This window comes from Triticum dicoccoides, chromosome 7A (genome assembly GCF_002162155.2).
Source record: "Triticum dicoccoides isolate Atlit2015 ecotype Zavitan chromosome 7A, WEW_v2.0, whole genome shotgun sequence".
Lineage (NCBI taxonomy): Eukaryota > Viridiplantae > Streptophyta > Magnoliopsida > Poales > Poaceae > Triticum > Triticum dicoccoides.
The window spans coordinates 434,333,789-434,348,602 of record NC_041392.1 but is presented as its reverse complement, the minus strand read 5'-3'; positions in this window follow the sequence as shown (position 1 = coordinate 434,348,602).

Genomic DNA, 14,814 nt, shown 5'->3' with positions numbered 1-14,814 from the left:
CAGCTACTGGGTAGGCGCGTTGATGATGTTTTTTTGCTGCAATCCTAGCAGTTTTTGGTACGACTGAATGGTGATTTTTGCTACGAGGACGGTGGCCGGATCCGGCGAGGGGGGCGCTGCGAGGGAGCGGCCACTGTGCTTCGAGATCTGCAAGTTCCGTGGGTCCGCGGCGAAGCTCGACGCGGGGTGCAGGAGGGAGCATGGTGAGCTTGATGCGGCAAGGGGGGTGTGCAGAGTTTTGCCCCGTACAGAGGAAGAACTAGTGCGGGGGAAGAAGATGATGAATTGTGCGGCTATGGGTGCCCCAATTGGACGGCTGCTAGGCGACCGGCCGAAACCTTCGGCCGGCGCGCTGGCGCCTAGCAGTCGCCTTTGAATTGGGCAACACGTAGCAAAAAATGTCCAGCGACGAGATATTAGATTATACGTCCAAGGCGACACCGATTAACAAGAGCGGCGTCTCTAGATCATCCGATCAATGCGGCACCGTCATTAACGGGAAACGGCACCGAGCACACGTGGACCACAGGGAAACAAACACAAGAACGAAAAGCCCAACTCATACCAGCCCATACATGCACACAATCAGGAAGAGAAACACAGCCAACCTGGTCAACGTGTGAACGTGGCCCACACATAACAGAATTTGCTAAGCACGCATAGGAGCGTATAAGCCACGTTAAGAAAAAATTTCACCGGCAAACTAAGTTCACAGCAAAACTAAGTTCACAGCGAAACTAATTTTCACCGGCGACGGCAGAAGCAAGGGCTTTGAGAAATGGGTTGTTACTTGCTAATGATATGGGTTGCAACAAACTTTATGTCGAAGCGGACTGCATGGAGGTGATTGATGTTATGCAGAACGGCGGGAACTTCCTCGGACATGCGGTGGCAATCTATGAAGAATGTACTTTTTTAGCTCGTAATTTTAGTTTTATTGTTTTTAATCACTGTCCTAGAGAAGCCAATATGGCGGCCGATGTGTTGGCTAGGAATTCGGAGTCCTCTCGAACTATTGTTTGGAAGTCGGAGCCTCCGGGTTTTCTAGTGGATGTCCTATCAAACGATATATCCTTTTTTTCACATGAAATATAAACCGCCATGATGGCTTTCCCTCAAAAAAAAAATTCACAGCGAAACTGTACACCTCCCCATCCCAAAATAATACACGTGCCACGTTCAACTTTACCCGAACGTCATTTTCAATCAAATGGGTGAATAATGGAAGGAAAACGCTCCCGGATATGAAGGCTAGGGTATATATGAGACAGCCGTCCAACTGTGGGAATTCCCCAACTGTGTACCTTAAATATCCGGACATATTTCAAACAAAATTTAAATAAACCGAATGATTTTCATGCAAACCGGACTAAATTCATGGCATTTTCGACATATTTTGTTAATAGAAATGGACAAGGCATGTTTATTAACATAGCAAAAATAAACCTCTTCTTCGCCGGTGTCCGTGTTCTAAGTCCTTATTATTCCCCATGTCCGACATCTTTGCCGATCGTGAGCTCGAGGAAATTAAGTTGTGGGTCGCTGGTGTGGAAGAGTAAGACATGGTACACGGATGTGTCCACATGGCACACAAACACCTTCATCTCTCATGTCCTATCCTTCCTCGTCATAGTACACCGCCAAGACGTTGCCGGTCAAGGCGAGGTCCATGATCTACGTGGATGGGTCGGCCTCGAGGTCGGTGCGGCTGTGCGCGACAGACATGAAGTTGTCGACATAGGTGTTCCCGTCCGCGATCGTCTGCTCTGCCTTTTATGTCCGCCTCCACGCCGATCCCCCAAACATGATGTCAGTCTCTACCAGTAGGACGTGCAGCTGTGTAGGATCGAAAGTAGGTCTAGAGGGGGGTGATAGACTACTTGACCAAATAAAAATCTACCCTTTTCTCAATTTTAAGTCTTGGCAGATTTTAACAACTTAGCACGAGTCAAGCAATCAACCTACACATGCAATTCTAAGAGTATAGCAGCGGAATGTAAAACATTGCATATGAAGGTAAAGGGAGGGGTTTGGAAAGGCAAACACAATGTAGACACGGAGATTTTTGGCATGGTTCCGATAGGTGGTGCTATCGTACATCCACGTTGATGGAGACTTCAACCCATGAAGGGTAACGGTTGCGCGAGTCCACGGAGGGCTCCACCCATGAAGGGTCCATGAAGAAGCAATCTTGTCTATCCCACCATGGCCAACACCCATGAAGGAATTGCCTCACTTGGGTAGATCTTCACGAAGTAGGCGATCTCTTTGCCCTTACAAACTTCGTGGTTCAACTCCACAATCTTGACGGAGGCTCCCAAGTGACACCTAACCAATCTAGGAGACACACTCTTCAAAAGGTAATAGATGGTGTGTTGATGATGAACTCCTTGCTCTTGTGCTTCAAATGATAGTTTCCCCAACACTCAACTCTCTCTCACACAGATTTGGCTATGATGGAAAGATGATTTGAGTGGAAAGCAACTTGAGGAAGGCTAGAGATCAAGATTCTTGTGGCTCGATTGGAATGTCTTGGTATCAACACATGAGTAGGTGGTTCTCTCTCAGAAAATGAATGCTGAAAGTGTAGGCATGTTCTGATGGCGCTCTCTCTCTCACATGGAGAGGAGGGTGGAGGGGTATATATAGCCTCCACACAAAATCTAACTGTTACACACAAAAGAGTCAACTCGGTCAGACCGAATGTATGAACTCGGTGAGACCGATTCAGTTCAAAATGTGAATGTTAGGCTTTTCGATGGGAGCGACATGATCAACTCGGTGGGACCGATGATCTAGGGTTAGGGCAAAACTTGATCTCGGTTTGACCGATTACTTCAACTCGGTGAGACCGATTTCAGTAACAAGCAAACAAAGAGTTGATCAGGCAAACTCGGTGGGACCGATTGCTCCTTTCAGTGATACCGAAACGTTATGAAAGAGAAATAAAGAGTTTGCACTACGAACTCAGTGGGACCGACCGCTCATTTCGGTGAGACCGAAACGTTACGAAGGGAAACAAAGAGTTTGCAATCCCATCTCGGTGAGACCGAGATCCCTATCGGTGAGACCGAATTGATTAGGGTTTCTGGCTATGGCTATGTCAAGTGAACTCGGTGGCGCCGAATGAATCAAATTGGTGGGGCCGAATTTGACTTTAGGTTTAAGACATATTTGGGTTTGAGAAAATGGTTGAGGGCTTTGGAGCATATCACTAAACATTTTGAGCAAATAGACCATTAAGCAACACCTCATACCTTTTTAATAGTATTGGCTTTACTATGGACTCAATGTGATCTCTATGGACTCAATGTGATCTTGGATCACTAAGATAGAAATGAAGAGTCTTGAGCTTTTTCCAATATTTGTCCTTAACATTTTGAGGGGTCCACATCTCTAGTCCATGCCATGCCATGCCAATCATTGAACTTTCTGAAATAGTCATCTTGAAAGGATATTAGTTCAATGAGCTACATGTTGTTATGAATTACCAAAACCACCCAGGGATTAGTTGCACTTTCAATCTCCCCCTTTTTTGGTAATTGATGACAACATATAGATCAAAGCTTCGTCAAATGATAATAAGAATGAAATATATCGTTGCTTTGAGAAATATGTGATAAGCAAGAGCCCCCCCTAAATTTGTGCATTATTTATGATTTGCTTTTGAATGCAAATGCACAATCGATTAGGATCATGGGTTACTCCTCCATGTCACATACATCTTGGTGGAGCACTCAAAATAATAGAATGTAAATAGCATGCACTCATCGCCAAGACAAATATGATTGATCATACACAAATGATAAGATAGCATCATTCGAGCACACACATTAAAGCATAATATGATCAACCACATGATCATAAGAGTATCTCACATGCAAGCACAAATATTGTCAAACATATGAGCAAATAAGTAGCAACAGAGACAAATAAGAAGCAAAACACTCTCTCTCGAAGCCTATGATCTATACACTTTCTCCCCCTTTGGCAACAAGTTACCAAAAAGCTCAGAAATGCATAGTGTTATACGGCACTCTAAGCACGATCTTCGGGAGCTCCGGAGTGCGAAGATGGCGTGGAGAGAACAGCATCTGCAAAGACTCTGGCTGATGTCTGAGGAACTGGAGGGGCAACTGAGGCTATGGCTGCAGGTGCTGAAGTTGTGGCCCTTGTGTTACTAACTGGCACAACTGCAGACCTTTGTGCTCTAGGCACCCTCTGATAAGCATCTGTGTTAGATCTTCCTCTCCTCTCTTCTGCTTCTTCTTGGAGTTGCTCAACTGCAGTTTGAATCTCTGTGACCTTCAAGTCTAGATCATAAAACTTTGTCTCAATGATTCTCTCAAGACTTTCTTGGTTTTGAGTCAGGCTGGTTAGTCCTTTTTCAATCCTCATTGCAGCTTCAAGCAGATAGCTGAGCTGGTCCTGCTTGGTCTTGAGATTTGCAACTGAGGCATCTGGAATCTTGGAAGCCTTTTTTGCCTTAGCCTTCTCTCTCTTCTCCTGAGCCTCAATAGAAGTAGCTTGTGAAGCATCCATGACAACTGTGTTATCCTCAAAATCTGGCTTCAGGGGAAGGTGCTCTCTGTCTAGCAAGTATATGCTTGTGCCCACCTTGGAATTAATGAGCATTTGAATCTGTTGGGCATATCGACATGATCTCTTCTGGTCAGCTGCAGTCCTCTTAACTGTCTCAACTATCAAGGTCATCACCTTGAACTTCTCTGGCACATCAAACATATGCAGCAAGTTAATTGAATGCCCTCTGATCATCCTGTCATCTCCAGACTTGGGAAACAATGTGTGCCTCGGGATGGTGTTGATGGTTGGCAGCCCTGACAGAAGGTAGTAGACTGAGCCAAATTTATGTGTCATCAAGGCATCATCTGGTATCTCCTTGTACATGTGTGCCATGGAGTTGTGGCCTTTCCTGGGCTTAGCATACACACCAGTATCATCATCAACCTCTTCAGGAGCATGGATTAGCTCAGCCCATTCAACAATAGAAGATTGGTACCTTGTACCCTCTATCATCCAGACAATCTTGCCATCTAGGTAAAAATGAGTTGTGGAAAAGAACTACATCACCATCTCATCATTCCATTTTGTCAGTTTCTAACCCACAAAAGCATCAACTCCATTCATTCTGAAGCTCTCATGAACTCCAGGAAAGTGATCTTCATTGTCATCAATGAAAGTCCAATCAACCCATCTCATGTCACTGACTATGGGCTTCTTGTCCAGGAGGACAATCTCATAGAAGTCTTGTTATTCTTTGGTGTGGAACCTATAATCCACAATAGTTCTTCTCCTTGTTGCATAAGGATCAGTTTGCCTCCATAGTCTAAGACCCGCATCTTTCCTTAACTTCATATTCTCTGCAATGGGATGGTTGTCATCATGATCAGGTATCTTGGGCTTGAGCTTTCTAAGCACTTGGGTCTCTTCTTCTTCTTCAACTTCAGGCATTGGGGCCTTGTTCTTCTCTACAGCAGGGACGTTTCTTGTAGATGTCTTGGGTGCAATCTGCTTAGGAGCTTGAGCTTGTGATGATTGCTTGGGAGCAGTCTTGGGCTTAGAAGGAGCAGCCCCTGACTTGATTGCATCTCCTGTCTTGAGAGCTGGTGCAACATCTTCTTTTTCATCATCTTCCTCATCAGACTCCTTCATCATAGAAGGTTTTCCAATAACTCTAGCCATGGTCTTTTTGACCCTTTCCTTCCTCTTCTTGCCTCTAGCAGCCTCTTCTTCCTTTGATTTCAAAGTTTCAAGTGTTGAGGCCCTGGCTTTGGACATAGGCTTTCTTTGAGCAGGAGCCTTTACTTTCATGCCTGGCTTAATGCCAGTAGCATCAGCATCAACATGTTCTTTCTTGGTCAACTTCTTCTTGGAAGTGACCTCCTCATCAGCAATATAGTCCTCATCTTTAGATTCTGAGGTTCTCTTCTTCCTATGCCTAGTAGCATCCTTAGGCAGATTGCTGGGCATGCTTTTGCTTCCATCATCAGAGCTTCTTGAGGGACTAGTGCCCTCACTGAGATTCTGGTGCTCCTCTGACCTGTTCTGGCTGTCACTCTGGTCTGACATTGCTGTAACTAACCCTGTGAATAGATGGGTATAGGTAGAGTAGATAAGCAACACAAAGTACAACTATTTTGGCAAAAAGAATGACTCAAAAACTTAATTTTAGTTTTCTACAGAAAGCATTTTAGAGCTACCGATATGACAAACTCGGTGACACCGAAGAAACTTTGGAGTCTAAACATGTGAAAACGGTCAGACCGAGACACAGTTTGGTGACTCCGAGATGCTAGGGTTTCACTGAGAAAGTAAACTCGGTCACACCGATTTGTACACTTCGGTCAGACCGAGTAGTACATGTGCAATGGCCTGGGTCAAATCGGTGAGACCGAATCTTTCAAATCGGTCGGTCCGAGATGAGTTTGGCGGAAACCTAACCCTAAGTTTTTGGATCAAAACTAATCTAGAGGAAGTTTTGACTGGATAGAACTATTTCAATCGTGGCAAGAATCATGGCATTGTCCTTAGTGCAAGAATCGGAGTTAAAGATTGCACAAGGAGATGAGTTCATACCCTAACTTGGTGATGAACCCTCTATGGCGACAACGGCGGCGAACACCAGCGGCAGGAGGTCATGGGCGAAGAGGAGACGATCCGGAGACCTCGAGGCGTAGAGCTGGACAGGCGCGGGCAAAGTGTTTGGAGAAATTTTCAAATTTTCAACCCGGGTATATATATATCCAGACTCTGTCGGTGTGACCGAGTGGAACGACTAAGTGGCACCAAGATGCAGAATCGCAAGCGGTTGCTGCAACTCGGTGTGACCGAAGGGTTCAAATTGGTTGCACCGAGATTAAAACGTAGATCAACTTAATGAACTCGGTATGACCGAATGGGATGGATCAGTCAGACCGAAATGCACTAAGAGGTTTTGGAATTAAGCCCTTGACGGATCGGTGACTCCGGGTGCTCCTCACCCGGAGGGTCTGAATTCAACTTGTTCAAACTTTGTGATGTAGCATGAATAGAGTTTGAGACGAGAAAATCATAGATAGCTAGAGGGAGTTCTTAGGCATTCTTGTCCATCCATTTGGCAAAAAGAGAAGCCAAACAAACAAAGCACCAAATGGATGTCCCCCCGAATGGAAAAAATATGCAACCAACATGCTCACACAATAAGATAGCAAATGAAATATGTGGCAGAGCATGCACAAACACTCTAGCATCTAGGTCATCTATATATGAGTATATTGACTGAGGAGTCAAATGAGAACATTTGATCATAGGTCATACTCATCGTTTAAGCACAAGTGGGGTTACCACTTTTACAGAAAGCATTGTTCTGTTCACACCATTAGAGTTGTTTTAGCTCAATTCTTAGACCAAATCTCCCCCTAGATGTGATATCCCCCCTAAGGGGGATGAACTAACCTTGGGTTTTGTCGGTGATGACTTCATGTAGGTGTTGAAGATATAGATGCTCAATGTTTATGTAGATCATTTGGAGCAATCCATTGGAGTGAGTTGCACTTTCAATACCTACACGAGTTAGTCCCACAAGGAAAACACAAGGATATCCATAGACAAAGAGTGAAATTCACACATGATGTTGTCCATGAAAGCATTAGATGACTTTGTCCCTTGTCTTACCAACAAGAGGGTTTGTGACTCCTTGAACTAGTGCAAGATATGAAAGTTGATTGCACTTGTTCTTGCCAAAATGAATATGAGTGAAGAATGTTGGCGGAGTCACCCTCAAGAACTCTCTAGTTCTTCTTCTTAGGGATCCACATCATCTTGATGGGAATCCTTGGAGTTGTAGTCATACTTGATGAAGTAGAATAATACATCTCCAACGTATCTACTTTTCCTAACGTTTTTCCTCTTGTTTTGGACTCTAATTTGCATCATTCGAATGAAACTAACCTTGGACTGACGCTGTTTTCAGTAGAACTACCATGGTGTTGTTTTTGTGCATAAATAAAAGTTCTCGAAATGGAACGAAACTTTGCGAGGAATTTTTATGCAATAAATAAGAATATCTTGAGCCAAGATCCACCAGAGAGGGGCACCTGGGTGCGCACAACCCACCAGGGCGCGCCCCCTCTCCTGGTGCGTCCAGGTGGGTTGTCCCCACGTGGTGGTCCTGCAGACCCTGAAACTGACGCTATAAAATCCTTTTTTTTCCAGAAAAAATCAAGGAGAAAGAATTATCACGATCCACGAGATGGAGCCACCGTCACCTCCTGTTCTTCATCGGGAGGCCAGATCTGGAGTCCGTTTGAGGCTCCGGAGAGGGGGATCTTCGTTCTTCATCATCACCAACCCTTCTACATTGCCAATTCCATGATGCTCCCCACCGGAAGTGAGTAGTTCCTTCGTAGGCTCATTGGTCGGTGAGGAGTTGGATGAGATTCATCATGTAACCGAGTTAGTTTTGTTAGGGCTTGATCCCTAGTATCCACTGTGTTCTTAGATTGATGTTGCTATAACTTTGCCTTAATGCTTGTCACTTTGGGCCTAGGTGCCATGATTTTAGATGTGAACCATTTATGTTATTACCATTATATCCATGTTCTAGATCTGATCTTGCAAGTTATAGTCACCTACTACGTGTTATGATCCAGCAACCCCGGAGTGACAATAGTCGGGACCACTCCTGGTGATGACCGTAGTTTGAGGAGTTCATGTATTCACTATGTGTTAATGCTTTGTTCCGATTCTCTATTAAAAGGAGGCCTTAATATCCCTTAGTTTCCAATATGGACCCACTACCACGGGAGGGTAGGACAAAAGATGTCATACAAGTTGTTTCCATAAGCTCGTATGACTATTTACGGAATACATGCCTACATTATATTGACGAATTGGAGCTAGTGCCGTATCGCCCTAGGTTATAACTGTCTCATGATGAATATCATCCAACAAGTCACCGATACAATGCCTAATTTATCTTACATTGTTCTTGCTAAGTTACTACTGCTATCATCACTGTTACCGTTACCGTTGTTGCTGCTACTATTATCAAAACTATCATACTACTTTGCTACTGATCACTTTTCTACTGATAATTAATCTCCAGGTGGGGTTGAATTGACAACTCAGCTGCTAATACCATCAATATTCTTTAGCTCCCATTGTGTCGAATCTATAAATTTGGGTTGAATACTCTACCCTCGATAACTATTGTGACCCCCTATACTTGTGGGTTATCAAGACCTTTTTATGGCGCTGTTGCCGGGGAGCATAGCTATATTTGTTGAGTCATTTGGGATTATTATCACTTTATCACTATGAAGAATCTGAAGGATGCTAAGCCTAAGATTTTTCCCTCAAAGACGAGGGGAGGTAAGGAACTACCATCCAGTTCTGCTTTAGATTCATCTTCTGTTATAAGTAAACTTGCAACACTACCACATGCTATTAATTCTGATATGTCGCAAGTTATTGATGATGCTACTTCTGCTATGGATAACGCTTATGATGATGCTAGTACCTTGCTTAATGATGATGTGCCACTTGGTGAATTTCTTGATAAACAAATTGCTAGAGTTATACAACATGATGTTGTTGAATCTGATGATGAGCTTGAAACTGAAACTCCTGGAACACCTGCTATAACTAGCCCTCCTAGATATGAATTGCCTAAGGTACCTGAAGGTTATGTTATGAATGAGGAGACAACTAGAGATATTCTTGCTTGCAGAGATAGAGATGATCTAGAGAAATTAGTATGCAAGTATAAAGAAAAATCTCTGAATGCTAGAATGAAATGTGATCCTAAGTTTGCTACTTCACCTATCTTTATCGATGATAAGGATTATGAATTCTCTGTCGACCCATAGTTAATTACTTCGGTTGAATCTGATACTTTTCATGGTTATGAAACTGAAACTATTGTGGCACATCTTACCAAGTTGAATAACATAGCCATCCTTTTTACTCATGATGAGAAAACTCGATATTAATTTATTCTCAAATTATTTCCTTTCTCATTAAAGGGTGATGCTAAAGCTTGGTACAATACTCCTGCTCATGGTTGTGTGCGTAGTCCCTAGGATAAGATTTATTACTTCTCTGGAAAATATTTTTCTGCTCATAAGAAATAAGCTGCCTTGCAGGAAATATTTAACTTTGTTCAAATTAAAGAAGAGAGTCTCCCACAATCTTGGGGAGGCTTTGCCAATTACTTAATGCTTTGCCTAATCATCCTCTTAAGAAAAATGAAATACTCGATATCTTCTATAATGGACTAACCGATGCTTCTAGGGATTTCCTAGATAGTTGTGTTGGTTCTATTTTCAGGGAACAAACTGTTGGACAAGCTAAAGAATTATTGAATAACATATTGAAAAATTATGATGATTGGACTATTTCTGAACCATCGCCTAAACCCACTCCGAAGAAGAGGGGCATATTATATCTTAGTCCTGAAGATATGCAAGAGGCAAAGAAATCTATGAAGGAAAAAGGTATTAAAGCTGAGGATGTTAAAAATTTACCCCCTATTGAAGAAATACATGGGCTTAATACACCGCCACCTCCTAAGGTGGTAGAGGTAAATTCTCTAATGAAGTTCAATGATAATGACAATCCTCACAATATGCATCCTAGCCAATGCCTTTATGAGTTTAAAAATTATATTAGAAAACAAGACCACTTCAATGCAAATGTTACGGAACAATTGAAATACAATTCTGATATGATTGCTCGCTTGAGTGACTTGTTATTTAGAATATCAAATGATGTTAGAGGTGTTGGAAAGCATGCTTCTATGGTTTAAACTCAGTTAGAACAAGTTGCTAAATCTCAAAGAGAATTGCTTGATGAAATGAATAATAATATGCATGACTTTGATGTTAGAGTTGCAACTAGAGGAGGTAAAATGACTCAGGAACCACTTTATCCTGAGGAACACCCAAAAAGAATTGAACAAGATTCACAAAGGAATAACACTAGTGCACCTAGTCGTTCTAGAAAGAAAAAGAAAAATGATATGACTTTGCATACTTCTAGTGAACCTGAAATAGAAAAACCTCCTGATAATGATAATGAAACTTCTATCTCAGATGCTGAAACTCAATCTGGTAATGAACACTCACATAGTGATAATGAAAACGATAATGATGAGGTTCATGAAGACACTCAACCAAATAATAAAGAACCACACAATGATGTTGAGATAGAACCACCTGTTGATCATGATAACCCACAACCTAAGAATAAAAGGTATGACAAAAGAGACTTCATTGCTAGAAAACACGGTAAAGAAAGAGAACCATGGGTTCAAAAACCTATGCCTTTTCCACCTAAGTCAACTAAAAAGAATGATGATGAAGAATTTGAATGCTTTGCTGAAATACTGAGGCCAGTCTTTTTGCATACTCGCTTGACTGATATCTTGAAAATGCCTCCTTATGCAAAATATATGAAAGAAATCATCACAAATAACAGAAAAATATCGGAAGATGAAATCTATACTATGCTTGCTAATTACACTTTCAAATATGGAGTACCTAAAAAACTTGGAGATCCGGGAATACCAATATACCTTGCTCCATCAAGAAGAATTATGTGAAAACTGCTTTATGTGATTTAGGAGCTGGTGTTAGTGTTATGTCTTTCTCTTTATATAAAAGACTTGATTTGAATAAACTCACACCTACTGAAATATCTTTGCAAATGGTTGATAAATCAACTGCAATACCTATCGGTATCTGTGAGGATGTGTGATACGTCTTCGTCGTATCTACTTTTCCAAACACGTTTGCCCTTGTTTTGGACTCTAACTTGCATGATTTGAATGGGACTAACCTGGAATGACGATGTTTTCAGCAGAATTGCCATGGTGTTATTTCTGTGCAGAAATAAAAGTTCTTGGAATGACCTAAAAATCAATGGAGATTATTTTTGGAATATATAAAAAATATTGGCGAAAGAATCAAGGCTAGGGGGCCCACACCATATCCACGAGGGTGGGGGCGCGTACCCCTTGGGCGCCCCCTGCCTCGTGGGCCCCCTGGTGCTCCACCGACTGTTGGATCACGGGTTCCGGCAAACCCTTGAGGTTCAAACATTGGGGTGCGTGTGAAGGTTTTCTCCCTATCGATCCACGCCCTAACTCTTGAAGATCTTGCGGACGAATTCGAGGAACTCACAACACAAAAAGACACAAGATTTATACTAGTTCGGGCCACCATTGTGGTGTAATACCCTACTCCAGTATGGTGGTGGTGGATTGCCTCTTGGGCTGATGATGAACAATACAAAGGGAAGAACAGCCTCCTGAGGTTGAGGTGTTCTTGTGCTTGGTGAACTTGTGTGGGTGGGATGCCTTTCGATCTGATCTCGATCTGATTCTCTCCTGTCCTCTCTACTGTGGTGGCTAGTTCTACTTATATAGGCCCTGATCCTCTCCCCAAATATTGAGCGGGAAGGGAGCCAACAACGGCCAATTTGAAAGGGGACAACTAGTACACCTTATCCTGACAAAAGCGGTCTTCGCCTGCCAAAGGCTTTGGTGGTGACGTCGTCCTGGGCTCCATGGTGACCTCCATCTTGTCGTCCTTCTGGTCTTGGTCTCATTGCACCAATATGGAAACCTTTGCTTGATGCCTCGGTACTCCGCGCCCGCGCTTGCCCCTTGGTACCAAAGAGGAAGCAAGGACACTGCGCACGCTGGCGCCTGCCTGGTCTCGATCGTCATGGCTCATGTCACGAGGACCTCGCGAGGTTTGCCCTGCCTTGATCTCTCCGCCCCTCGCGAGCCTGCCTGGCGAGGCCGCTCCTGAGGGGGTCTTGCGTCGTCCGCCTCGCGAGGCTTGGCCCCTCGCGAGGGTCTTGAATGCCTTGTCTATGAAGATGGGCCATACAGACGTGCCAGCCCAGCCACGCCGTGGGCCACAGGCAGGCAAGTCTAGGGACCCCCGTTCCCAGAACACCGACAGTAGCCCCCGGGACCAAGGCGCGCTCGGGCTTGGCTTCGAGGCGAAGACAAAAGGTCAAGCATGGAGCGCCGCGGGCCCCAAAAGTCTGCGGCCTTGGTTGACGCATGGCGGTTGATTGGACGTGGGCGTCTCCGCTTCCCCATGCTGCCTTTGAATCCGCCTGGCTATGCGACCCTCGCAACCTACACAGTTATTCTCCCATTGCCCACGCCTTGCTTCCATAGTCCTTCTGCTTCCTCGAGACTCTGCCCCTCCTCTCCAATCTGACCTGCACTCCGCCTGCTTCATCGCCATGGCGCCGAAACAAGCAGACAAGGGGAAGAAGCCGTTGTCTTCGCCAAGTGCGCCTCTAGCCGCCGAGCCTGCAGTCGGCCGATCCTTGGTGCTCAAGGACGAGGCCATGGACAAGGTGCGTCCCATGCTCGCCAGCAATTTCAACGAGTGGGGGGAGATGGTGGCTTGGCCCGTGTCTCGCGCTCGCATCGCTCGAACGGTCACCGAGGTCCTAATCTTCATTGATGCCCCTTGGGCGGGCCTGATTCCCCCTTTCTCTGCCTTCTTCAACGTGGTGCTTGAACACTACCAGATCCATATGCTACATCTTGACCCCCAATCCGTGACTCTCCTCGCCATCTTCACCTTTGTGTGTGAAGCTATGGTGGGCATCGCTCCTTCTATGGCCCTTCTCTGCCATTTCTTCTCACTACATCTGACTGATCCCCGGCAAAGCTCGGGGTGCGTGAGCTTCCAAGCCGTGGCCGCGACGGCGGGCATGGGGATTGACTTCGAGCTTCCTCCATCTACGAGCGAGTTTCGGACACGGTGGGTATTTGTCGACGCCGGTGTGCTCAGCCCTCTGCTCCACGCCCCGTCAGCGCCTGCCGTTCCCCACTCTGGTTGGGGCCACGAGAAGCTCATGAGCCCCCATCTTGTCCCCGTCTGGCTCAGGCTAAGGATGCTGAAGGACCGCGGTGTGAACACGCCGATGGTGGTGAAGGAGTTTATCAGGCGCCGGGTTGCTCCGCTTCAACGCCATTCTCGCCCGATGTGGACCTTGCTTAGCAGTCAGGACCATATGAGGTTTCAGGAGTCCGGGCTCCCCCTTGAGACACGGCAAACGGTTCTCAAGGTCCTGTCAGGTGTCCCTTTACCGAACGACTTGCCTAGGAAGAACTGTCTACTGTACCGCTGCGGGAACAAGGCTGAATTCGCGGGGAGCATGCCTTCCTTTGACGAGTGGGGGCTGCGTCCGAACGACCTGGTGGGGTCCCACAAGAACCCTACTAGCGTAGTTCCCCTCTTCGTCGCTGGCGCCGAGCTTGTCCCAAATGTGGGTGCAAGCGGTGCTGATGTGTGGACTCCGCCTGGGGCTCCTGAGGCGTCGTCCTCAGGATCCCGTGATTCTGGGACGCCGGTCGCTTAGGCTATGCAGCACGTGGCTCCCGAGGCCAAAACTCCGGAGGCCTCGGGAGGTCACGGTGAGACGGCGCCCAATTGTTCTCCGCAGCCAGGCACCCTTGAAGTCGTTCTCCAAAGCACTTCTCCGGCTACACCCCGTACTGGCCGCCACATTCAGCGCTTCGGTCGGCTTTGCATGGACTTCAAGGAGCTCCGCAAGAGGAAAGGATCTTCGAGCAGTAGCGGTATCTTTGGGCCGTTGAAGCGACGAAAGTACATCGCCGTCGACGAGTAAGTACCTTATCTTGGTGATCTTCTGTGTGTCGCCTTCCTTTCCTGACGATTATCCCCTCAGGACCCCTTCTACCAAGGCCGTGAAATCTCCTAAGAAGTAGCTCCCTCTCGTACTGTCGCACCCGCCAAGCTCTAGCATTGCAGGCTCGGG